This window comes from Suricata suricatta, chromosome 2 (genome assembly GCF_006229205.1).
Source record: "Suricata suricatta isolate VVHF042 chromosome 2, meerkat_22Aug2017_6uvM2_HiC, whole genome shotgun sequence".
NCBI classification, from domain to species: domain Eukaryota; kingdom Metazoa; phylum Chordata; class Mammalia; order Carnivora; family Herpestidae; genus Suricata; species Suricata suricatta.
This window is the reverse complement of record NC_043701.1, coordinates 107,456,261-107,480,158: the sequence shown is the minus strand read 5'-3', so window position 1 is coordinate 107,480,158 and position 23,898 is coordinate 107,456,261. Positions and strand designations below refer to the sequence as shown.

Below are 23,898 nucleotides of genomic sequence, written 5' to 3'. Positions count from 1 at the left end.
TTTGGTTTTAGCTCAGGTAATGATCTCACAGTTCATGGGACTGAGCACTGTGTCCAACTCTCTGCTAACTGTGTGAACCCTGCTTGGGATTCTCTCTCTCCCCTCTCTCTGCCCCTCCCCTGCTCATGTGCTCTCCCCTGCTCTCAAAATAAATAAACTTAAAAAAAAAGAAGAAAAATCTCAAGCAACTTAATCTTATACCTAAAGGAGCTAGAAGAAGAACAAGACCTAAAACTAATAGAAAAAAAGACATAAGATTAGAGCAGAAATAAGTGATAATAGAAACTAAATAAACAAACAAAAGAGAACACATCAATGAAACCAGGAGCTACTTCTTTGAAAAAAATCAATAAAGTTGATAAACATTTAGCTAGACATATCAAGAAAAATGGATTCAAGCAAATAAAATCATAAATGAGAGAAGAGAAATAACAATACCACAGAAATATAAATATTCATAAGAGAATATTATGAAAAACTATATGCCCAACAAATTGTACAACCTACAAGAAATGGATAAATTCCTAGAAATATATAAACTATTGAAAATGAAATAGGAGGAAATAGAAAATTTGAACAGACTGGGGTGCTTGGGTGACTCAGTCAGTTAAGCATCTGACTTCGGCCTCAGGTCATGATCTTGGGGCTTCTGAGTTTGAGCTCTGCATCAAACCCAGAGCCTGGAGCCTGCTTCAGATTCTGTGTTCTCCCTCTCTCTCTCTTTCCCCGACCCCCATACTCACACTCTGTCTCTCTCTCTCTCTCTCTCTCTCTCTCTCTCAAAAATAAACATTAAAAATTTTTTAAAAGAAAATTTGAACAGACCAATAACCAGCAAAGAAATTGAGTCAGTAATCAAAAAAGTCCAGCAAACAGAAGACAAGGACCAGATGGCTTCAGAGATGAATTCTACCGAACATTTAAAAAACAGTTAACACTTTTTCTTCTCAAACTATTCCAAACTATTGAAAAGGAAGAAAAACTTCCAGTTTCATTCTATGAGGCCAGCATTACTTTGATATGAAAAGATAACGATGCCACTAACAAGAACTACAGGCTAATATCCCTGATGAATACAGATGCAAAAATTCCCAACAAAATACTAGCAAACTGAATTCAACAATATGTTAAAAAAAATTATTCATCACAATCAACTAGAATTTATTGGTGAGTTCTAAGGGTGGTTTAATATTTGCCAGTCAATGAATGTGATATATCACATTAAGAGGAGGAAGGGTAAGGACCATATGACCATTACAATAGATGCAGAAAAAGCATTTGACCAAGTACAACATCCATTTATGAAAGGGGTGCCTGGTGGCTCAGTCGTTTAAGTGTCTGGCTTCAGCTCAGGTCATGATCTCACGGTTCATGGGTTCAAGCCCCGCGTCCGGCTCTGTGCTGACAGCTCAGAGCCTGGAGCCTGCTTCAGATTCTGTGTCTCCCTCTCTCTCTGACCCTCCTCTTCTCCCACTGTCTCTGTCTCTCAAAAATAAATAAAAACCATTAAAAAAATTTTTTTAAAAGCATCCATTTATGAGAAAAAAATCCCAACAAAACAGGTTTATAGAGAACATCCTTTAACATAATAAAGGCCAACTATGAAAAACCTACAGCTAATATCATCCCTAATGCGGAAAATCTGAGAACTTATCCCCTAAGCTCAGGACAAGAACGATGTCCACTCTCACCACTTTTATTCAACACAGGACTAGAAGTCCTAGCCACAGCAATCAGAAAACAAAAAGAAGTAAAATGAAGTCAAATTGGTAAGGGGGAAGTAAGACATTTGCTATTTGCAGATGACATACTATATATAGAAAACTTGACTCAACCAAAAAACTGCTGAACTGATAAATTTAGTAAAGTTACAGGATACAAATCAAGGTACAGAATCCTGCTGCATTTCTATATACTAATAATGAAGCAGCAGAAAGAGAACATACAAAAACAATTCTATTTACAATTGTACCAAAAACCATACAATACCTGGGAATCACTGTAACCAAAGAGGTATAAGACCTGTATTCTTAAAACTATAAAACACTGATGAAAGAAATTTAAGAAATAGAAATTCCATGCTCATGGATTAGAAGAACAAATATTGTTAAAATGTCTATCCTACCCAAAGTAATCTACACATTTAATACAATCTCAATCAAGATACCACCACCATTACTCTCATAACTGGAACAAATGATCCTAAAATTAGTATGGAACCACCAAAGACCTTGAGTAGCCAAAGCAACCTTGAAAAAGTAAAGCAAAGCTGGAAGCATCACAGTTCCAGACTTCAAGTTATACTACAAAGCTATAGTAATCAAAATAGTATGGTATTGGCTCAGACACACAGATCAATGGTACAGGATAAAAAAAAATAAAGCCACACTTTTATGGTCAGTGAATCTTCAACAATGCAGGAAAGACCATGCAATGGGAAAACGACAGTCTCTTCAACAAATGGTGTTGGGAAAACCGAGCAGTGACATGCAAAAAAATGAAACTAGACCACTTTCTGACACCATACACCAAAATTAATTCAAAATGGATTAACGACCTAAATGTGAGACCTAAAACACTAAAAGTCCTACAAGAGAACACAGGCACTAACTTCTCTGACATTAGACATGTCAACTTTTTTCCTAGATATGTGTCCTGAGTGAAGGGAAACAAAAACAAAAATAAACTATCGGGACTACAGCAAAATAAAGTTTGCACTCATAGGTCTAGCAGGAGAAACCTAACAGAGGACCACAGGGAGAGGAACGGGGAAAGAGAGTGGGGGAGAGTGAGGGACACAGATCAAGGCAGACTACTGAATACTGAAAACGAACCATGGACTGAAGGGGGAGGGGGACGGAGGGAAGGAGGTGATGGTCATGGTGGGGGCACTTGTGGGGAGAAGCACTGGGTGTTATATGGAAACAAATTTGAAAATAAACTATAAAAAAAAACCCAAAATAAAACAAAATAAAAAGCTTCTGCATAGCAAAGGAAACAATCAACAAAAGTAAAAGGCAGCTCACAGAATGGGAGAAGGGGTTTGCATATGACATCCAATAAAGGTCTAATATCCAAAACATATGAAGAACTTGTAAAACTCAACACCCAATAAAACCTAATAACCCAATTAAAAACTGGGCAGAAACCATAATCTGAAATTTATCCAAAAAATACATCCAGATGCCCAATAGATGGATGAAAAGATGCTCAAAATCACTGATTATCAGGGAAATTAAAATCAAAATCACAATGAGATATCACCTCACACCTGTCAGAATGGCTAAAATCGACAACACAAGAAACAACCAGTGTTGGCGAGGATGTGGAGTAAAAGGAGCCCTCATGCACTGCTTGTGGGAATGCAAACTGGGGCAGCCACTGTGGAAAACAGCATGGAGGTTCTTCAAAAAGTTAAAAAGAGAACTACCTTAAGATCCAGAAACCACACTACTGAGTATTTACCCAAAAGAACACAAGAACACAAATTCAAAGGGATTCATGTACCCCTATGTTTATAGCAGCATTATTTACAATAGCCAAGGTATGGAAACAGCCCAAGTGTCCATCAAGTGATGAACTGATAAAGGAGAAGGGGTGTGTGTGTGTGTGTGTGTGTGTGTGTGTGTCTGTGTGTAAACACACACACACATCATGAAATATTATCCAGCCATTAAAAAGAATGAAACCTTGCTATTTACAATGATATGGACGGAGCTAGAGAATATAATTCTTAGTGAGATAAGTCAGATGGAGAAAGACAAATACCGTATGACTTCACTCATATGTGGAATTTAAGAAACAAGACAAATAAGCAAAGGGGAAAAAATGAGAGACTCAAGGCAAGAAACAGACTTTTAATTACAGAGCACAGTATGATGGTTAGCAGGGGGAGGCTGGACTAAATAGGTGATGGAAATTAAGGAGTGCACTGGTGATGAGCAGAGAGTGCTGTATGAAACTGCTGAGTCACTATAGTATACATCTGAAATTAATATAACACTGTGTGTTAGCTAACTGGAATTAAAATAAAAACAAAAAATAAAAATAAATATATATTTTTAAAAATCCATCCCTCTTGCTGCAAATGGCTGATTTATTTCTCAAGGCTGAATAATATTCCATTGTATATGTATCCCATTAATCTTCTTTATCCATTAATCCATTATTGGACAGTTGTTTCCACATCATGCTATTGTGAGCAACGTACGGGAGTACAGATCTCTTTGAGATTCTGTTGTCATGTCCTTTCAATAGATACCCAGAAGTGGAAGGACTGGATCATACGGTATTTCTTTTGTAAAACTGTTGAGGAACCTCTGTACTATCTTCTGTAGTGGCTGCACTGATTTACATTCCCACCAACAGTGCACTAGGATGCCCATTTCTCCACATCCTTACCAAAACTTGTCAACTCTTGTCTTTTTTAGAGCCTTTTGAAGAATTTTTAGGTAATAGTTCATTGTGGTTTTGACTGGTTATTAGTGATAGCTAGGATCTTACCATGCACCTCTTGGTTATCTATTTGTCATCTTTGGAAAAATGTCTATTTAGATCACCTGCCCATTTAAAATTTTTTTAATGTTTTTTATTTATTTTTGAGAGACAGAGAGAGACAGCGCGAGCAGGGGAGGGTCAGAGAGAGAGGGAGATACAGAATCTGAAGCAGGCTCCAGGCTCTGAGCTAGCGGTCAGCACAGAGTCCGACGCGGGGCTTGAACCCATGAACCATAAGATCATGACCTGAGCCAAAGCCAGACGCTTAACTGACTGAGTCACCCAGGCACCCCATCCTGCCCATTTTTAAATCAGACTGTTTGCTATTTATCATTGCATTGCATGAGTTCTTTACGTATTTTAGATATTAAACCCTGGTCAGCTTTATGGTTTGCAAAATTTTTCTCCCATTCTGTAAGCTGCCTTTTCACTTTGTTGATAGTATCTTTTGCTATGCAGAAGTTCTTTAGTTTGATGCGGTTTATGCAGGGTTTTTTTGTTTTGTTTGTTTTTTTGCCACAGTCGCTTGTGATTTTGGTGTCACACTCAATACATTGTTGCCAAAGCCAATGTCAAGAAGCTTTTCGCCTATGTTTCATTCTAGGAGTTTTATAGTTTCAGGTGTTACATTTAAGCCTTTCATCCATTTTGAGCAAATTTTTGTGAGTGCTCTAAGATAAAGATCCAATTTCTTTTCTCTGCATGTGGATGTCCAGTCTTCTCAGCTCCATTTATTGAAGAGGCTACCTTTTCCCCATTGAATATTCTGGGCTCTCTTGTCAAATATTAAAAGACTGTATATGTGGGGGGTTATTGATGGGCTCTTGATACTATTTCATTGATCTATGTGTCTGTTTTTTATGCTGGTACAATACTGTTTTGATTGAATACAGATCTGTGGGATCGTTTGAGGTCAGGAAGTATGATGTCACCAGCTTCCCTGGAACGCTTTATCTATCCAGGTTTTTTGTGGCTCCATACACGTTAGGATTATTTCTGTGAAAATGACACTGGATTTTTTAAAAAAGTGGTTTTTTAAAAATATTTATTCATTTTCCTGAGACAAAACACGAGTGGGGGAGGGTCAGAGACAGAGAGAGAGACACAGAATCCAAGACAGGCTCCAGGCTCTGAGCTATCAGCACAGAGCCTGACGTGGGGCTTGAACTTGGGAACAGCAAGATCATGATCTGAGCTGAAGTCAGACGCTTAACTGACTGAGCCACCCAGACACCCCAACACTGGAATTTTGGTAGGGATTGCATTGAATGCAACTGAATGTATAAACAGCTTTAGGAATAGGAATATTTTAACAGTATTCATTCTTCTGATCCACAAACCTGGAATATTTTTCCATTTGCTTGTGTCTCCCTCAATTTCTTTCACCAATGTCTTGCATTTTCAGAGTACAGATCTTTCACCTCAGCTAAATTTATTCCTAAGTATTTTTCTGTCTTTGATGCTGTTATGAATGAGATTGTTTTTCTTCCTTTTTCAGATGTTTCCTTGTTAGACTATAGAAATGCAACTGGCTTTTCTGTACATTGGTTTTTATATCCTGCCACTTTACCAAACCCATTTATCAGTTCCAACAGTTTTCAGTTGGTTTTGTGTATATAGGATTTTCTATACATAAGTGAGTTCCCTCCAGGCAGCAGAGAGTTGGGTCTTTGACTTATTTTTTTTAATCCATCCAGCCACTCTGTGACTTCTGATTACACAATTCAATCCATTTGCACTTAGAATAATTATTGGGACACCTGGGTGGTTCAGTTGCTTGGGCGTCCGACTTCAGCTCAGGTGATGATCTCAGAGTTCGTGGGTTTGAGCCCTGCATTGGGCTCTGTGCTGACACCCGAGAGCTTGGAGCCTGCTTCGGATTCTGTGTCTCCCTCCCTCTCTCTCTCTCTGCTCACACTCTGTCTCTCAAAAATGAATAAACAGGGGCGCCTGGGTGGCTCAATTGGTTAAGCGTCCAACTTCAGCTCAGGTCATGATCCCATGGTTCGGGAGTTCAACCCCGCATCAAGTTTGGTGCTGACAGCTCAGAGCCTGGAGCCTGCTTCGGATTCTGTGTCTCCCTCTCTCTGCCCCTTCCATGCTCATGTTCTGTCTCTCCTGTCTCAAATATAAATGAATATTAGAAGTTTTAAAAATGAATAAATATTAAAATAATAAAAATAAAAAGAATAGTTATTTGTTTCTAAGGTTCTTACCACAGTCTTACTGTTTTCTGGCTGCTCCGTAGTTCCTTTGTTCCTTTTTGACTCTCTTGCTGCCTCTCCCCTTTCCAAACCACTGTTACAACTGGACCGATCCTCATGGTTCTTAATACGATTGCAAGATGCCCTTCAGCAACAACCATCAGGTAACTTGGAAAAATAATGGTTTATTACTTACAAGACCTAGAGATTACATTGCATACTTGGGCCTACAAGGAGGTCGCTGGTAGACGGAGGGTAAGCACACAGGCCAGGAGTTCTGCTTCTACTGGGGTGCAGAAGCATGGGGAGAAAAAAAGAACACAAGTGTCCCCAACGGTGACTGAAATCAACTGAGATCTCTGAATCCAAGAAGCTTCAGTTGGGGACGGCAGCCTGGCTCTTTTATCTCAACTCAACTCAGTGCTCAACTGAGCGTCTGGCCAGGTGTTGATTCCAGATAGCCCTAGTTGAAGAGGAGGCCACCTTGAAATGAATGTCATCGCAATCAAAGCTTGAGCCAGGCAGGCAAACTGTCAGGGTTTATGCTGCATATCTACACCTATGACCGTGACACAGCCTGACGATTCTTGTGAGTTACGGCCACAGAGGCCCATGTCTTCGAGGGCTGCAGAGTCCTTGAGAACTTTTGCTCAGGCACAGCGCCGAAGACCACGCGCTCTCCCATACCCCCACACTCCAAGACCCTTGGCCTCTGAGGGTGGCCCTGAAGGCCAGATGTCCTTGTGATCAGAGGCAGATGCGTAGATGCAGTGCATTTCCCTTATGAATAATAATGACACAGAATTGCCAAGGCAACATCAGGGAAGCATTGAGAAAGGGGAATAATCGAGGAGGCACAGGCACATCCGTTTCACTGGTCACCTTTCCAGGGACAAAAAGGCTGAAACTCAGCTCACCGTGGTCTCTCTCATGCACTGACCCAAAGGCTGTGTTCCAAATTTTACCCAGAAAGCTACGTCCATCTTTTTTTTTTCTTTTTGCCTTCTCCACCAACATCCATCTATTTATAGTGAGCCTAATATTACATATGTATTTTGTGGGTTTTCCCCCCAAAGCACTTGAATATCTGTGTAGAGTGACATGTAACTTTGTACAGTGTCGATGTGATAGGCAGATAATCCTGATCTCAGTGAATTTTCCCAGGCTCTGCCCCATTTGCTTTTCCTTCTCTCCCATTTGTTTGGCTTCTATTTCAGTTACAAGCAGATAAATGAGCTTGTTTGGCCATCTGTGCGTGTCTCCTGCCAAATACTTCTTCAGAAGTTCAGGCTTCAGCTGCTGTGGTTTGGAGGCTCCGTGTGGGGAGCCGACAGCTGCTCAGGGAACTTGACTCTGTACTTCTCTGGGGTCTGGAACTGCAGAAGTGAGAGAGGAGATGGGAAAAGCCAACGCGTCAAGGGCAGTGGTCATGGATGGATGACGTTTGGGGTTTCTGATGCTTTCAACTTTGGTTGGAGTCTCACCTTCTGGGCAGTGAGACATGTCTGAGTTCAGGCGCTCACCCATCCATCTTTCACCCACTAGGGGAGGAAATAATGTTCACAACTCACAGACTAAGAAAATGCAATTGCTGAAAGGGCTGGGCTCTTCTGTCTCCTCCAGAACAAGGAAGCAGGAGTAAAAACAGACAGACAACAACAAAGAACATCCCAAACAAATAGAATCCAGATATAAATCTGGACTGAGATCTCGTTCTCAAGTTTTCAAGAGTGCAATGGCAGATCTGGAAGACATGAGTTTTCTCTCTTGCTCCTGGGGGGCAAGGGGGAAGAGCAAATTCTTCCTCTGTAACCGTTGGCATGTCTACTTTATGAAGGGTTGTAAGCCTGATCCAGACATTCGCGCAGAAGTTCTGTGTGGCATGGCAGTGCCGTCTCTTCTGGCTGAAAGCAGTGAGGGGGATGGAGGCATTCTCATCTCCCTGGGAGAGAACAGCTCTCCAGCCTACACTTTAGGCTGCTTGAATCTGGGGCAGAAAATGTGCTTGGCCAATTTTAAGTCTATCTGGATCGAGCCACAACAAAGATCAAATGCTTTGCCTACCGTTAAATGATTCTCAATGATGAAGAATCTCTGTGGTTTTTTTCTTACTGTTTATTAGAAACATTACAGGTGGGGGAAGGACAGAGATGGGGACAAAGGATCAGAAGTGGGCTCTGTGCTGACAGCAGGGAGCCTGATGTGGGACTCAAACCCACAAACCATGAGATCGTGACTCAAGCCAAAGTCGGACACGCAACCAACTGAGCCACCCAGGAACCCCAAGAATTTCTGTTTGAACTTACCTCCTGGCCATTATTTGACCTCCTGGGCCTTCCAACACATTTTCTGTCCTGATGATGTAGAAAGAGAAATATGCCATGACTTATGTGCTAACTTTTAGCAACCTGAGAATTTTTGAACATAAAAAGATCTGTAAGAGGACTAGATCATCCTGGGCTCAGGAAAACAACCAACATTTATTGAGCACCTCCTTTGTGCCAAGAACCATCCTAAGCATGTATTTTCTTATGCAATTCTCATAAAAACCCATATAAACTCAGGGTAACTTGGCTATAAATGTGTTTGCTAGTCTTTCCCAATTCACCTGAACCTGTAGGGGACAAACTACATATGTAGTAGGTAGGAGACTGCCACGGCAGTGACATTAGCCAGGGGGAGGGTCGATTATTACTGCTACCTTATTCCAGTTCTCAGGGGTGTCCTAGGGCAAGAATGCAATGCCACGTTTCTTTTATAAATGCAACAGTAAGTATTCATTGAAAACGAGTATTTGCTGAGTGAGAAAGAATGGCTCTCTGCCCACACGGAGCTCCCAAGATATAAAGGAAAGTGGACACAGTCCCTTAATGAATGACCACTGCAGTGCGTACTGGAAGGCACGGAGGCCGAGACCTGCTCACTGGCTCAGGGATGCCTTCTCGGAGACTGCAGGATGACAAGGAGTGCTCGCAGCTAATTCGGGACGGAAAGGCTGGGCAGAAAAGCATTCCCGGCAAAGGTAAAGGCATGGGTGGAGACCATCTGTTGGGAAGGAGCTGTTCTCCAAGGGGCTGGATGAGGACCCAAGCGGTTGGAGTGAAGTGGGTGGATTGAAGAGGAAAGAGAGGGGAGCCTGATGAGGTAGGCTGCCACCAAAGAACGGCTCCAGAAAACACTCAGAGGGTCTGTAACACTCAGACAGCATGAATAACGAAGTGGCTCAGCTGGGATCCCAACCCAGCTCTTTCTGGCAGAAGTTACATGCTCTGTAGAAAGAAACACATACATAATCCAACTTCTGCATAAGACCCAATTTCTGGTGCCACGGGGAGGCCATGGTTGAGTTTAGCAGCTTAGGCCTGAGACACAAGGAGTCCCTCCCTCCCCTCTTCCTTCTTGTCTCCCTCCCACAGAACAGAAATGTGTGTATGTGTCCACACTCTTAATCTATTTCTTTCCAAGCTAGATAGCCAAGTGGTTCCAGGGCTGTTTAGATTTGCTGTAACAACAAACAGACTTAGGGAAGATTCTGCATGTTTTCTTGGAAAATACACAGAGGAACTGACATTATAAAGAAGAATATTCACCAAGCATTTGTGACTGTCGACAAGCCAACACTGGCTTCCTACTTCCTACTTCCTTCTACTTCTTATAGTGGGACTCTCTCTCACACACACACATACACACACACACACACCCCACTTGAGGAACAATACATAGATGTTGCGAGGATGATATGTGTACATGTACGTAATTAACATCCATCATAACTGCTATATTGTAGGAGAGGCTGAGCGACTGTTTCTTGGGAATGCTGAAGAATTCAAGTATCTGAGAATGTCTGGTTCTTGGCACAAAGGTCTTATGCAGAATGTTGACTTGGTGTGTTGGGAAAGCAAGGGTGTGATGGTGGTGCTGCTGCTAGTCACCCGTCTTCATTCTGTTTCTTTCTCTTCTTTTGAGGATTATTTAGCTGTCGTGTTTTATGAACAGCCCAAGACCCAACTTCTAGCTACTCGATTAAGAACTACGGTTCGCGCCTTTAACCTTCAGAATACGCTGGGTGTCAAGGTCATACCACAGCTGCGTCTCATGGAAAGCAATTGTCCTAGTTTTTTAAATTTTTTTAATGGTTTTTATTTATTTTTGAGAGACAGAGAGAGTGCAACCAGGAGAGGGTCAGAAAGAGAGGAAAGGACAGAATCCAAAGCAGGCTCCAGGCTCTGAGCTAGCTGTCAGCACAGAGCCCGATGCAGGGCTTGAACCCACGAACCGCGAGATCATGACCTGAGCTGAAGCCGGATGCTCAACCAACTGAGCCACCCAGGTGCCCCATTAATTTTTTAAATATTTTTAGTTTTGAGAGAGAGGGAGAGCCTGAGCAGGAGAGGGGCAGAGAGAGAGTGTCACAGAACCCAAAGCAGGCTCCAGGCTCTGAGCTGTTAGCACAGAGCCTGAAGCGGGGCTGAACTCACAAACCGTGAGATCATGACCTGAACCAAAGCCGGATGCTTAGCTGACTGAGCCACCCTGGCTCCCCAAGCCATTGTCCTTTAAAGGTCATTGCTACCCCAAGCACTTGCTTGGACTGTTAACAGAATTATAAGGAGGATCTGTGCCTGAGTCAGTATTTATTTCTAACTCAGATCCACGATAACAAACTCACATCAACTCAAAGGTACAGAATATTTCCATTTTACAGTCTGCAATCTTTGATCCTCCCCCTCAGCTCCTTCGGCTGAACATCAGCTTTGTTCCACACACCATGCAGGGCACCTCCCACCTGCAGAAGAGACTGATTTGTGGATGTAGATGTGTTGGGAAAAAAATGCCACTCTGTGCCCTTATCATATTGCTCTTTGAATCAAGATGCAGTGAGGGCACCTTGGTAAAACCTGCTTCTAATGTGATTGGGGTTTTTTTGGCGTCTTAAAAGTTTGTCTCAAGAAGAGCCAAACCCTTATCACCCAAAGTATTAAATCTGCTCTTTGTTTCTTTGGAAGATCCACTGCTAAGAATAATATCATGGATTCAATTTTAGCTTGCCGATAAACAGACTCAAAGCTCAATTGTTGTGTGCACGATATGTCTCCTACCTTCTCCAGCAATAGCTTTTCACTCCTGGTCAATAAAAGTGTTAAGTATGAATGGATTATAATGACGTCAATAATTTCTCTCTACTCCTAGTGGGGTTGCTTCTATTAAGCTATTACAACGACCCTCACCATTCCTACCAGCAACACCACCACCACCATCACCAGCACCTTCACCACCACCAAAACCTTCACTGGCAGCACCAACCACCACCACCCCTTCCACCACCACCCATACCTTCACCTCCACCACCACCACCACGACTATCAGCAATACCTTCACCACCGCCACCACCACCACCAATACCTTCACCTTCACCAACCACCACCACCCCTTCCACCACCACCACCATCACTGCTGCCACCACTCCCACCACCACCACCACCATCACCACCATCACCATCACTACTCTGCATCACCCTTACCACCAGCATCACCACCACATCAGCTCTGCTTGGCGAGGACCTTGAGTGTGTAGCCACTGACTAGTCTCTTCATCTCTTTTATAAATTCTCATTTCCATCAAACCTGCATTTTCTATAGTGGCCCACATTTGTAAATCATTTTACTATCTACCAGTCAGACGAACCTAGGGTCTAGGAGTCACCCTGGACTCCTTCTTCTCCCTCACGCCTTCCACCTCAAATCCATTACCAAGTCCATTCTCCCTCCTCCTCTCCATTTCCACAGCCATGGACTGAGTCCAGGTTCCATGACTTACCGGCAGACTGGAAAAGCTGCTGGTGCTAAGTAGTAAGTATGCATTGCCAAGAGAAGGTGGGAGCTTTTGGCTCAAGTCTCAGCCCTGATACACTGCTACCTCATAGCTTCTCCAATCACAGATCGTTCCTCTATAAAATGAGCCAGTGATGCTCAGGACTCCTGGCTGTTGTTAGGATAAGACGTTAAGTAATATTATACACAAAGTTCTTTGTACAAGGTAGGTGCTCAACAAACAGAAAATGCTGTTTCCATTTATGCACTATGAGCTTTGTGAAGTACTTTGTACCCGGGTTCCCATGTCCACACAGCTCACCACCTTCGAATTCATCTACCATGCCACTGTGAGAGGGCCCTTGGGAAAGGGCAGAATCACCTCTTCTTACATCTCATTGATGCCTGTATTTCTAGACTCAGGTTCCAGTGCCCGCCCACCTGTCCTACTTCCCACCACTTCCATGAGGCCCTTTATTCCAGTCATAAAACAAACTGCAGTTCCTCAAATGTCCCACAGATACAGCTATTCATGTCCTGACTGCAGAGAGATTCAAATTCATCAAAACAGAGATGGAGCTATGCCCTCTGTAATTCCACATGACATAGAGCTGGCACCCTCCCCAGCATGACCAGGGCCATGCACAGTGGCCTTCTGAGGGGGTCCTTCCCCCAGTGAGGCTTTACAACAGCTTCTTCATCTATAGTCAACTGAGGGAGGAGCTGCTTTCTCCGGGCGCCAGGAAGTGACGTCAGGGGTGCTGTGGGAAAACAGAGGCAGACATTTTGTTTTGTTTTCGGCTAATGTTTTGATTCCTTAAGACACCAAGGAATTCAGGAAAAACCTGCCGACACTGAGAGTTTCAGAAGAAACACCAACAAGGGTAAAATAAATAAATACAGAACATATGAAGTGCCAAAAAAAAATGTTAGAAAGAGAAAAAGGTGCGGAGGGTCCACTTTCATAAACATAAACTGTGTGCTGTGTGTGCAGCTAGCCCTGTTTTCTTGCGTGGGTAGGCACAAACACATATGAAGAAAATTTCCAAGCAGATTCTTGCACCTACTTCAAGATTGAACTGGGACTAAACCCAGCCCATTAGACAGTATAAAAGTATTCACTGGATGGCAAAAGTGCTACCTAATGCTTCAGGAGTTCTTATCGTGTGCTAAGGCACATTTCTAAATGCTTCGCATAGATTACCTCCTTCCTCCCCACTACCTCTCTGACAGATACTAACTACTGTTATTCCCATTTTAGAGGAGATCACTAAAGCACAGAGAGGTTAAGAACCTTCCAGAATTCCTCCAGTAAGTGGTGAAACCATGATGTTTCCCCAGGCAGCTGGGCTCCAGGGACGCCACCATCGGTGAGGACAATCTGCTGCCCTTTGTGATACTGAGTTCCACATTCTTATGCACCAAATTATCTCTTGTTTAAACGAAATCTGCCTTTCTAAGAAATTCAGAGTCCCCCAATTATTACAGTTGACATATCCTGAGAGCGCTGATCTGTGGAGGAGCACAAGACAAGGTGCATCTCTTGACCTGGAGTCCAGTGGTCTTACCACCTTGTCTCCTTAGCCAGCGTGGACCACATGATGAATCATGATATACAAGCTCGTGGATATGTCCCCAGCTCCTTCAATGCCTCCTTTCTTCAGGCAACCCCCAAATCTGGTTAAATCCAACTCACAGCACACAGCCGTGCTGGCTCATCCACTTTAAGTTAAAGATCACTAACTTCAAGGGAGGCCCTTGGTGCCACCCCATAATCTTCCTGTAGTTTCCCAGGCCTGAATGACTCACTTGCTTCTTCTTTGGTGGTAATTTCAGGTCCAACAGTAAAAGTTAATGGAAAACCATGGCAACTAAATAAAAATGGCAGGACCACTGAGAATCTGGACTTTTCAGGAATGTGGTTTTGAGATACTCCATCAGATAAAGCGCCCCAACTGGCCAACTACCTGGTAAAGCATGATAACCAGATACAAAACTGAGAGCTGCAGTAGGTAAGGAGGTACATTTTCTTCCCTATTATGTGTACACACAGAGACACATACATGTACATATGTACAGACATGTGTATACACGTAGGCAGAGAAAGTGAAAGAGCCATTGTTTTCTCTTACCATTAACAAAAATTTTTCAAGTTTACTTATTTTATTTTAAGAAAGAGAGAGAGGGAGGCAGAGAAAGACGGGAGAATCTCAAGCAGCCTCCACACTGTCAGCACAGAGCCTGATCCAGGACTTGATCTCACGAACCGTGAGATCATGACCTGAGTCAAAACCAAGAGTTAGAGACGCTCAACAGCCTGAGCTGCCCAGGCACCCCTCTGTCTTATTTCAGGCCATCACTTGCCACCCCTGCCCCCTCTAGATACAAATCTACCTCTGCAGTTGCCACAGAGCCGAGACTCCTCAATGCGTCATCACTACCTCCCGCTTCCCACCCTTTCATGAAGTTCAGGAACTGCTGAGACAGAGACAGATTTGGAAATCAGGGACCCTCAGACCAACTCCTGGGTACCCTAAGGTTTGGTCGGTGCTGTCCCCAGCAATCAGCCGTCAATTACAGGCTGTTTCTGTGGAAACCTCTGACACAAGCACGGGTCAACTGGGAACTGCCCGTGGCCCCACGACGGCCTCTCTGATAACTGATCCTTTGACGCAGAGCTGGCTTAAGAAATTGCCATGAGCACACGGTGCCTCTTGCTCTCTGAAGCCCAGCTTCAAATTACTCACTCACTGCATGAAGCGTGAAGTTAGGATTTAAAAGGCAAACCTATTTCCTACCGGGTTTCAAAGACCTCTCTAAACTGAAGTCGCGGCCAGAAGCAGATAGAACCACTGCTCTGGGCAATGACTCAGCACCCCCCCCCCCAAACCAAGAGATGAAGGCACATTTGCGCTGCAGGAAATGAGACCCAGAGACCCTCGTCTGACCAGTCCCCCCAGGAGCTGGACCCAACACCTGCGTGCTCCGCAGCTGCGGGCCATGTGCACAGGGAGCTCCTGTGCCCGGCTGCCTGGGTGGTCCGCAGCCGGGACAGCGCTGGTGAAGGGCAGGCCCCGGCCTTGACCAACATGTTTGCATCTGGCAAAAACATCCCACAGCTGTCGGCCCCCCTCCCACAGTGTCCCAGTTCTTCTTGCCCTTCCCGGTTCATTTTGATCACCTCGTCACCGTGTACGCAGGGGAAATGGCAAAACGGAGGTCCGCTTCGCTTCGTTCCTGCCTGGAGCACATTTAAGAGGCTGCTGTTTTCTTTCCTGCTCAGCTGGATTGATTCTCCCCTTTGAGGTGCGCAGAAGGGATGCTGGCCTGGTGAGCAGCCTGAGAAGGAGCTGGTAATCTGGCTCCATTTGCTGCATGTCCATATGCAGTTGGAGGGGAGAAACTATACAATGGAAAGCGTGGTGTTCGCCCATGAAAGGACTAAGAAATGAGCACAGAGAAATGCTGGACGACCCCAAGGTCAGGGAGCTGGTGGGAGACGAGTAAGAACGAGGTTCTGGTTGTCGCTGCTGACATTTTGTAGCAATCTTCTGATCACCAGTGTTTGGGTACATAGGTTATCACAACAGAACAGGGTGGGGATAAGTCAGGAAGGTTACCGTCGAGTAGATGAGCTCAAAACTGGGTCAGATAAAGCCTCTCGGTCTGAAATATGTGTTCTGGCCAAGGGATGGTGGTGGGAGGCGTGCAGGGAATTACACACAAACGTATCACAATTGCCTCTCACATTCTCATGTTCGTCTTATGCTTTACAAGACCTGATACACACATGATCTCGTGCTAACTTCACATGAAAGCCTGAGAAACTTTTCACAAATTAGGAACTAGGGCCCACAGATGTTGAGTGAAGTTTCCTACAATTCAGACACTCTACAGGGCAAGGTCAGGCCAAGACCCCCAAGTTTATCCAGAGGGAAGGAAACTCAGTGCCTGTAGGGATTAGCCCAGGAGCACAAATGTATGAAGGCGGGTCCACTGCAGAGCAGGGAGTACCCCGGACAGTCCAGATGCTTCCTCAGTGACCAACACTTTTTTTAAGTTTCATTTAATTAAGCAATCTCTACACCCAACGTGGGGCTCAAACTCACGATCCTGAGATCAAGAGTTGCACGCTCCTCCGACGGAGCCAGCCAGGTGCCCCCTGACGCGCACTTTTATCCGCAGGACTTTGTTCCCCCAGAACACAGGTCTGGGGCCTACACGCCAGGTCAAGTCTTCCCAGTACCGCGCAGATCCCAACATCACGTGCTGTAATGACGCAGTCCCCTCAGGTGTTCAGAAATGGCAAGAAAGCCGGGGTGGGGGGCAGATGGGGGACCTCCCTCAACTGCACAACAGTCTGGGTCTAAGAGCTCCAGAAGAGGCAGAAGAGAGAAGGAGAGAAGGTGGAACAAGAATCACGTTCAACCCTCTCTCAATACCTTACTCTGCTGTTTCTATGAAATCTTACCAATGCTTCTGCGCAGTAGCTTGCAGAAAAAGCAAGGCAGAAATAGGCTGACAGAAGGGAAATCCTGTGGGGCAACTGGGGAGCTTGGTCAGTTAAGCCCACTTTGGCTCAGGTCATGACCTCATGGTTCGTGGGTTCAGGCCCCATGGCGGACTCTGTGCTGACAGCTCAGAGCCTGGAGCCTGCTTCCGATTCTGTATCTCCCTCTCTGCACCTCCCCTGCTCCTACTCTGTCTCTATCTCTCAAAAATAAAATAAAACATTAAATAAATAAATAAATAATAAATTTAAAAAATTAAGAAAAAAAAGGAGGGAAATCCTGTAACCCAAGAGCAGTCATTGAAGCTTAAACCTCAAGGAGAAGCTCCCCTCTGGGTGTGCCCCATCCTCTCACAGCGAGTACCCAGCTGCCTTCCTGCTTCTGGAAATGCAAGTTAAATACTGAATGGCTGAGCCCTTCAGGGTGTGGTCGCAGGACCCGCAACACAACAGTTCGTGCTGGGCACCCACAGGAGGGGAGCCCGGCTTCTCATAATTCTAAGAAGCACAGGAAAGCTCAGCCCTGGGGCAAACTCAGTGCAGGCAGCCTTGGGGATGAAACGGTGTTCAGGGAACTCAGTGTGCCAATTTCAGGCAGGTTAACTGACTATGGCCCCATCGTCCCCCAGGATGCTGATGCGACAGTTTAAGACAGATATGGAGAGGCACGGAAATTTAAGACAGAGTAGGTGAACAAAGCAAGTTATCAAATGATAACGGAAGGAAAGATCCCATGTAGATACACACACCCTCTGCCCCACAAGGCATCCACATATGTCTGGATGAGGTGCAGATGTATACAGAAAGATCTGAAAGATCGCAATTCACCACAGTGGCTATTTCCGAGGCACGGTGGTTTGATTAGTAAGAATAGTGAAATCAAACTCATTATTGTATCTTGAACTTGCCAGGGCCTGAACAATCCCGTGGTGTGTCAGGACCCTTGGAAGAAAAATCTCTTCTTGCCTTGGTGTGCTATTGCTGCATGCATCTCTTCCTCCCATTCCTTTTTCTTTCAAAATGTTTTAATGTTTATCTATTTTGAGAGAGAAAAAATGTCAGAGGAGAGACAAAGAGAGAAGAGAGAGAGAATTCCAAGCAGGCTCTGTGCAGCACAGAGCCCAACATGGGCTCAAACCCAAAAACCATGGGATCATGACTTGAGCCAAAACCAAGAGTCAGATGCCCAATCAACTGAGCTACCCAGGCATCCCACCTCTTCCCCCATTCTAAAGCAAAAGCTTATCTACATGCCTGCTTCTTTGCTCAAATCACAAGGGCTTCATGGGCTAAACACAAGTCTCATTCAAATCTTTACCTCTAGCATAGAGCACACAGTGCCAGGAGCCTGGTAATGCCAACTGAATGAATAAATAGCACAAATCAATGCAGACACCTGGGCACCCAGTCGTCTGAGGGCAAAAGAGGCAGTGACCTCAAGTGGCCCTCTGTGAGGGACAGCATGGTGCTCAGCTCTCAGGCCAGAGTCTTATTTATAATTTAACAACTGCATAATGCCTATGCTCTTCAAACAAGATGTTAAGGTTTTATAGCACTCTACCTAGCCATGGATATGGTCTACAAAGGAAGGTGTTCCTTCAAAGGGAGTTCTTCCGGTTTCCAAGGCCTGGGCATGTGGGGTTGTCTTTGGCATGCCTTTTATCCTTCATGTTTTCATATCTAAACCAGTGTGTCTCCTCCTCTCCTTTATTTCTGTAGTGACAAGGGTCCCAGGATGCTGATCTCAGGGCACCGAGAGGCTCAGGCCACCCTCTCCCACGGCAAATGCCTCTTCTCCGACCCAGTGTGCCCACACATACTCTCCTTGTCTGTGTCTTCCTCCAAGTGGAATGCCAGCAAGCTTGGTCCCATCCCAAGACTTGCTCACCCAGGCCACACCTGGCCTCCCTGCAGGTGGCATTAGAAACTTCTGAAATGTCTCAGGCCACTGCCCTCCCCAAATGCTGTGTGACTGACATGAGACTGTCCAGGGTCTCATCTCCTTCTCTCCGGTTTGCACTCAACATCCCGAATCTGATTGCCTTAGTGTCTAATACGGTCATTCCTTACTCTAAGGGCTGGGCACGCTTGTCACCCATCAGGAACCCCGTTGCCTGTCTATTTCCAGGACGCCTTTACCTCCTTCCACAGTGAACTCTGCATTCTCTCCATCCCCACAGCCCACACTGACTTCCAGGTCAAGCAACCTCAGGTGACTTTAGGGGCTGACCAGGTAACTCTAGGGCAATGGCCGGGTATTAGGCAGAAGCAGGCAAGCATGTGCTGTGTATGAGATTTTCAAGTCCATGTTCTTATAAGATACAATCAAAATGCTCAGACTGAAGGCCGCCAGTTTTCCAAGTGTGTGAACCATTATTTGGAGTTTTCTCAGACCTACAGCATTCCTCATGGAACTCGTAATTTCCTTATGAACACAGGTGCATAAAATACTGCCCCAAGCACAAAAGGCTTCCTCCAAAAGCACTATACAAACTAAACTAAAAAAATTTAGGGGCACCTAAGGTGGCTCAGTTGGCTGAGCATCCAGCTCTTGATTTCAGCTCAGGTCATGATCTCACAATTCATGGGATCAAGCCCCATGCTGGGCTCTGCGCTGATGCCACGGAGCTTGCTTGTGATTCGTGCTCTCTCTGCTCCTCCTCCACTCACTCTCGCCCTTAAAATAAATAAATTTTAAAAATTCAATCTACGGTTTCTATATTATTATAGAAAACCCAATCATTCATTTATTCAAAAAGGTTTTGTGAGTTCCCTGTCGGTGCCAGGCACTAGAGATACAACGGTAAGGAAGAGATAAGCTTTCTGGGAGCTTACATTTGACTCAGGGGAAGAATGAAGGCACAAAGAAATAAATGTGGGATATATCAAAATGGGGAGGGGCAGAGCCGTGGAGGTGGAGCCCCTGGCACAATAAATGAATGAAGGCCATGTAACTACATTGGACAGGCACAGACCAGGCAGGACAAATGTGTGCAGAGGCCTTGAGACAGGAATGACTTGGATATGTCCCTAGGTACCAAGGAAGCCCTGTGGCGGTGACAGATAGGGCAGGAGAGGGCAGAGGGAGGTGATGTGAAGAGATGGGGGAAGGCCGGGTTATGGGTAAGGACCATGGATTTCCTTCCTGGGAAACCATTCAAGGGTTTTTAATAGAGGGATAATACAATTTGGTTTCTACTTTGAAGGGCTCAGGAAAGCCGTTGCACGCTGAATGGAGAAAGCATGGCACAACAGAGATGTAGATTAGAGTCGGGAATCAAGGGTGCCTCCCTGGTCTGGTCACTGTGATGCTGGGAAGGACACTGAACTCTGGTGACCCTGTGTGCCTCTCTAAGTATAAAGGGCAGTCCTGGATAACTGACCTTTGGGGAATTCCAGCCCCAATCTGGGCACTGAGTTAACACCTACAGGGACACCACCAGCTAAAGCAAGTGTTTAACCATGGTCACAGAGGGCTGGCCTGGTACGTGATGTCGTAAACTTCTAGAAGCTCCACAAGTGAACCAGAAATCCTTATTCTGTGTGACTGACCAACAAAGGGATACTTCTCCCCACTCCCAGAGGAGCACAGCACACCCAAAGGCTTAGCGGTAACAATGGGGGCCAGAAATGTGAGCAGCGAAGGAGAGAAACATCCTTACTCATGCTTTGGTCAAGCACCAGCCACGCCCAGGTCATGTCAGGCTCCCAAGTCAGACTCAAAAGAGCTGCCAAAGGACTCAGCATATGAAATAAAATGATCTGAGGAAGGGGCGACTTATGACACCTGAAGAAATCCCACTGACAGTCCTGCCCATGGTCTACCTCCCATTGTAACAATGCTGTGACGACAGGTCAAAAATTCCCACGGAGCAGGAGAGAGCTGTGGCATGCGTAGAGTGAGGGCCGTTGTGGGTCTCAGTTGTCCACAGAGCCTCTCCATTTCCCAGCAGCCCTAAGCAATGTGTCCGAAAGCACCACCATCCATCTCAATAGTCATGACATTTAACAACAAGAGCTAATCACTCTTCAGCCGACACAGGTATGTGCCACCTGGATACAGGTTATATGATCTACAAATACACCCCAGCCAATAAACCCAGCACTCAGGCAATCTGCAGTGATTAATCATGGGTAATCAAGCTCATGCTGTATTATGCAACGATTCTATGGGACTGTAATGCACATAAATTATCCCTTTCTTAGAGATAAACACTTCTCTCTTCTGTATATTACCAATCTGTCCATCAAGTTAAGAAAAGTGTTTTCTTTTTAAAATACAGATGTGCTCAGCTAGCTCCTCTGTGACGGACAACTCCCAGGTGGCGAGGGTGTAATGGCTAAACTCCTGGATTTCAGGGGTTCTGCTGAACTCTCCAAGCCCTTCACAATCTCCGCCCCTGACTTACTTCTCTCCAGTCAGCGGCACACACCGCATGCTTGAACAAAAGAGGAAGGCTCGCCATTTCCAGAACACAGTTTAGGCGCCATGAACGGCATCCGATTTCAAGGAGATGAATGCAGCAAGCAGGGACAGATTCAGATCCTGAGTTAGACAAAAGCAACTCAAGCAGGGACCAAATTCATCCACCCACTCGCTCACTCGCTCACTCATTTCTCCAATAATTTTACCAGGCACCGGCCAGGATGCTGGGAGGAAAGGGTACAAACAAGAATGGACAAGATACCTTCTGGCCTCAAGGAGCTTCTACTCTTTTCTATTAAAACATACAGAACTGTTGATATGTGACTGTTATTGACCTACAAAACAGATGATTCCTTATGGGAGAACCCAACAGTTAGGCTACACACCAACTATTCCCAGGTGATTTGTCAAGTAGGGATCAGAAATTGTCCCTTCTTAGAGACAGACAGCACCTGAAATGCCCCAAAGAGCAGTCATAATCAAAATGGGCTTACAGTGCAAGCCGACACTCAAAGAAATGTCACTGACAGAGGTTTAAGTGTATGACCTTCATTAGCCTTCAAATAAGAGCAAATCTCTAAAGTGGGGGGAGGGTACTGAGGTCTGGATACCAGAGAGCCTGGATCTATAGTGTACCTCCAAATTAGTGGCTATAGGCCCAAACTCAAGTCAAAACAGTAATGTCCCATTCCAATTAAGACTCAAGGGAAAGAGGGGGCAGAGTGTAAGAGTTACTGACAGAATGCTTATCTCCAAATCTGGGTAGTCAAAAACCCCAGTAAGAGCTGGAAGTCCCAAGTTGATCATAAATATCTGGGCCCCGGTAACTTCTAATTATCATCAGTAGGCGGGGAATTGCACTGCCTCCCACTTTTCTATGCAGCTGTATCTCGCAGATGAGGAAGCATTTCTCAGCCAAAGACTGACATGGGGAAGCCTGGGCAAACCTTCATTATAACCACAGAAGTGGTGCTTTTCCGCAGGACGCTCTCAGAAACCCGGATCACATGTTCTCTACTCGGCCCCCTGGGGCTCCTGCCATAACACAACACGACTCAGGTTGAGTCTAGAATGTCTACTTCTAACGTGGCTCTTTGGCTCTTCTTAGGGAAAAATCCTCAAGAACAATCCAGAGAAGCGCTCCAATCGGGAGATGTTATAATATGTCCACCCAGCATCAAGAACAACCAATCTTAGGCAATACACCATTTCTGAAATCCATTTTCCACCCAACTTCTTCGAGACTCTAGAAACACAACAGAGTCATGTCCTTTTGTTCTTCAACAGAACCCCGGAAGCCTGGCATCGAAAGGTCTGGGACGTCTAGAAGCTGGTAGTTGTTCCATTCAGCCATCAGGAGTTTCCTTCTGTTCTTTGCTAACTTCCCACCATAAACAAACGCAGATGCTCACTAGAACCTTGTATAGCACATTATTTTAGAGTGTTTTCTTTAAAAATATACATGTCTTAGGCCACAAAAGTTAGTTGTTTCTAGGCTTGGAAAAATATACTGTTTTGCACTATACAGACTAGACTTTTGGAATTGGACTACTTTGTGCCACAAGATTCTATACCCCATATTGGCATCCTATACACAATTGCGTGAGACCCACTGGGAGACCTAATCACACAGGTGCATTAAATTTTTTTAAGGTTGATTTATTTTTGAGAAACAGCATGCAAGCTGGGCAGGGGCAGAGAGAGAGGGAGACACAGAATCTGAAGCAGGCTCCAGGCTGTGGGATGTTGGCACAGAGCCTGATGCAGGGCTCAAACTCACAAGCTATGAGATCATGACCCAAGGCAAAGTCGGACACTTAATGGACTGAGGCACCCTGGCGCCTTGAGGTACATATAATATCTACATGGTCAACATCTATTTGTGAGCAACCTTCTCTCCCCCTCCACCACAAAGTTTTTGGTATTATTCCCTAGCAGTAACTGTGACCAGTAATTGGAGAGAATGGCTCATCAGAGTGATAATCACTTATTTTTGCTGTTGTCATCGACAATCACTTTTTTAAAAACATTGTTTGTACTAGAAAGCTACTTCACCTCCTGCCTCAGAATGGGTGCCTCAAAGCAGGCAGCTATTCTCACTATGAGAATGCAGTGCTTTTAGAACAAAAAGATACATGAATGAGAAATTTCTAGGAAGAAGTCCAAAGCTTACTCAAACCTTCCTAAGAAATGATGGGAAATCTGATGGCAGCCCTGCCTCACAAGCCCTGTGGAATGAACACAGTGAGGTCACAGGAGATGCTTGGACAGAAGGAGGAAATCAGTTGTGACTGAGGCCCTGGGTACAAACTTGTGCATAGGAGACTCCTTAGGACATTTGCAGGTGCAAGAAAATGGGGCAGTCCAACAAAAAACAGCCAGGGCAGATGCCAATGACATTCCAATGTGCGCCAAACAACAAAGCAAAGATACTGAGAAGTAGAACGCGT

General features: G+C 44.8%; 1 protein-coding gene and 1 long non-coding RNA gene across 2 annotated transcripts in view; one reads left to right on the top strand and one right to left on the bottom strand.

Moving 5' to 3' along the window:
• The window catches only part of SLC35F3 (solute carrier family 35 member F3), a 388,602-nt gene that overhangs the window by 216,390 nt on the left and 148,314 nt on the right, over window positions 1-23,898 (bottom strand). The gene's annotated exons all lie outside the window — the stretch shown is intronic.
• On the top strand, window positions 13,289-14,404 carry LOC115284970. The gene is made up of 3 exons (XR_003905388.1): window positions 13,289-13,396; window positions 13,774-13,882; window positions 14,349-14,404. It is a non-coding gene; the product is annotated as an uncharacterized LOC115284970 (long non-coding RNA).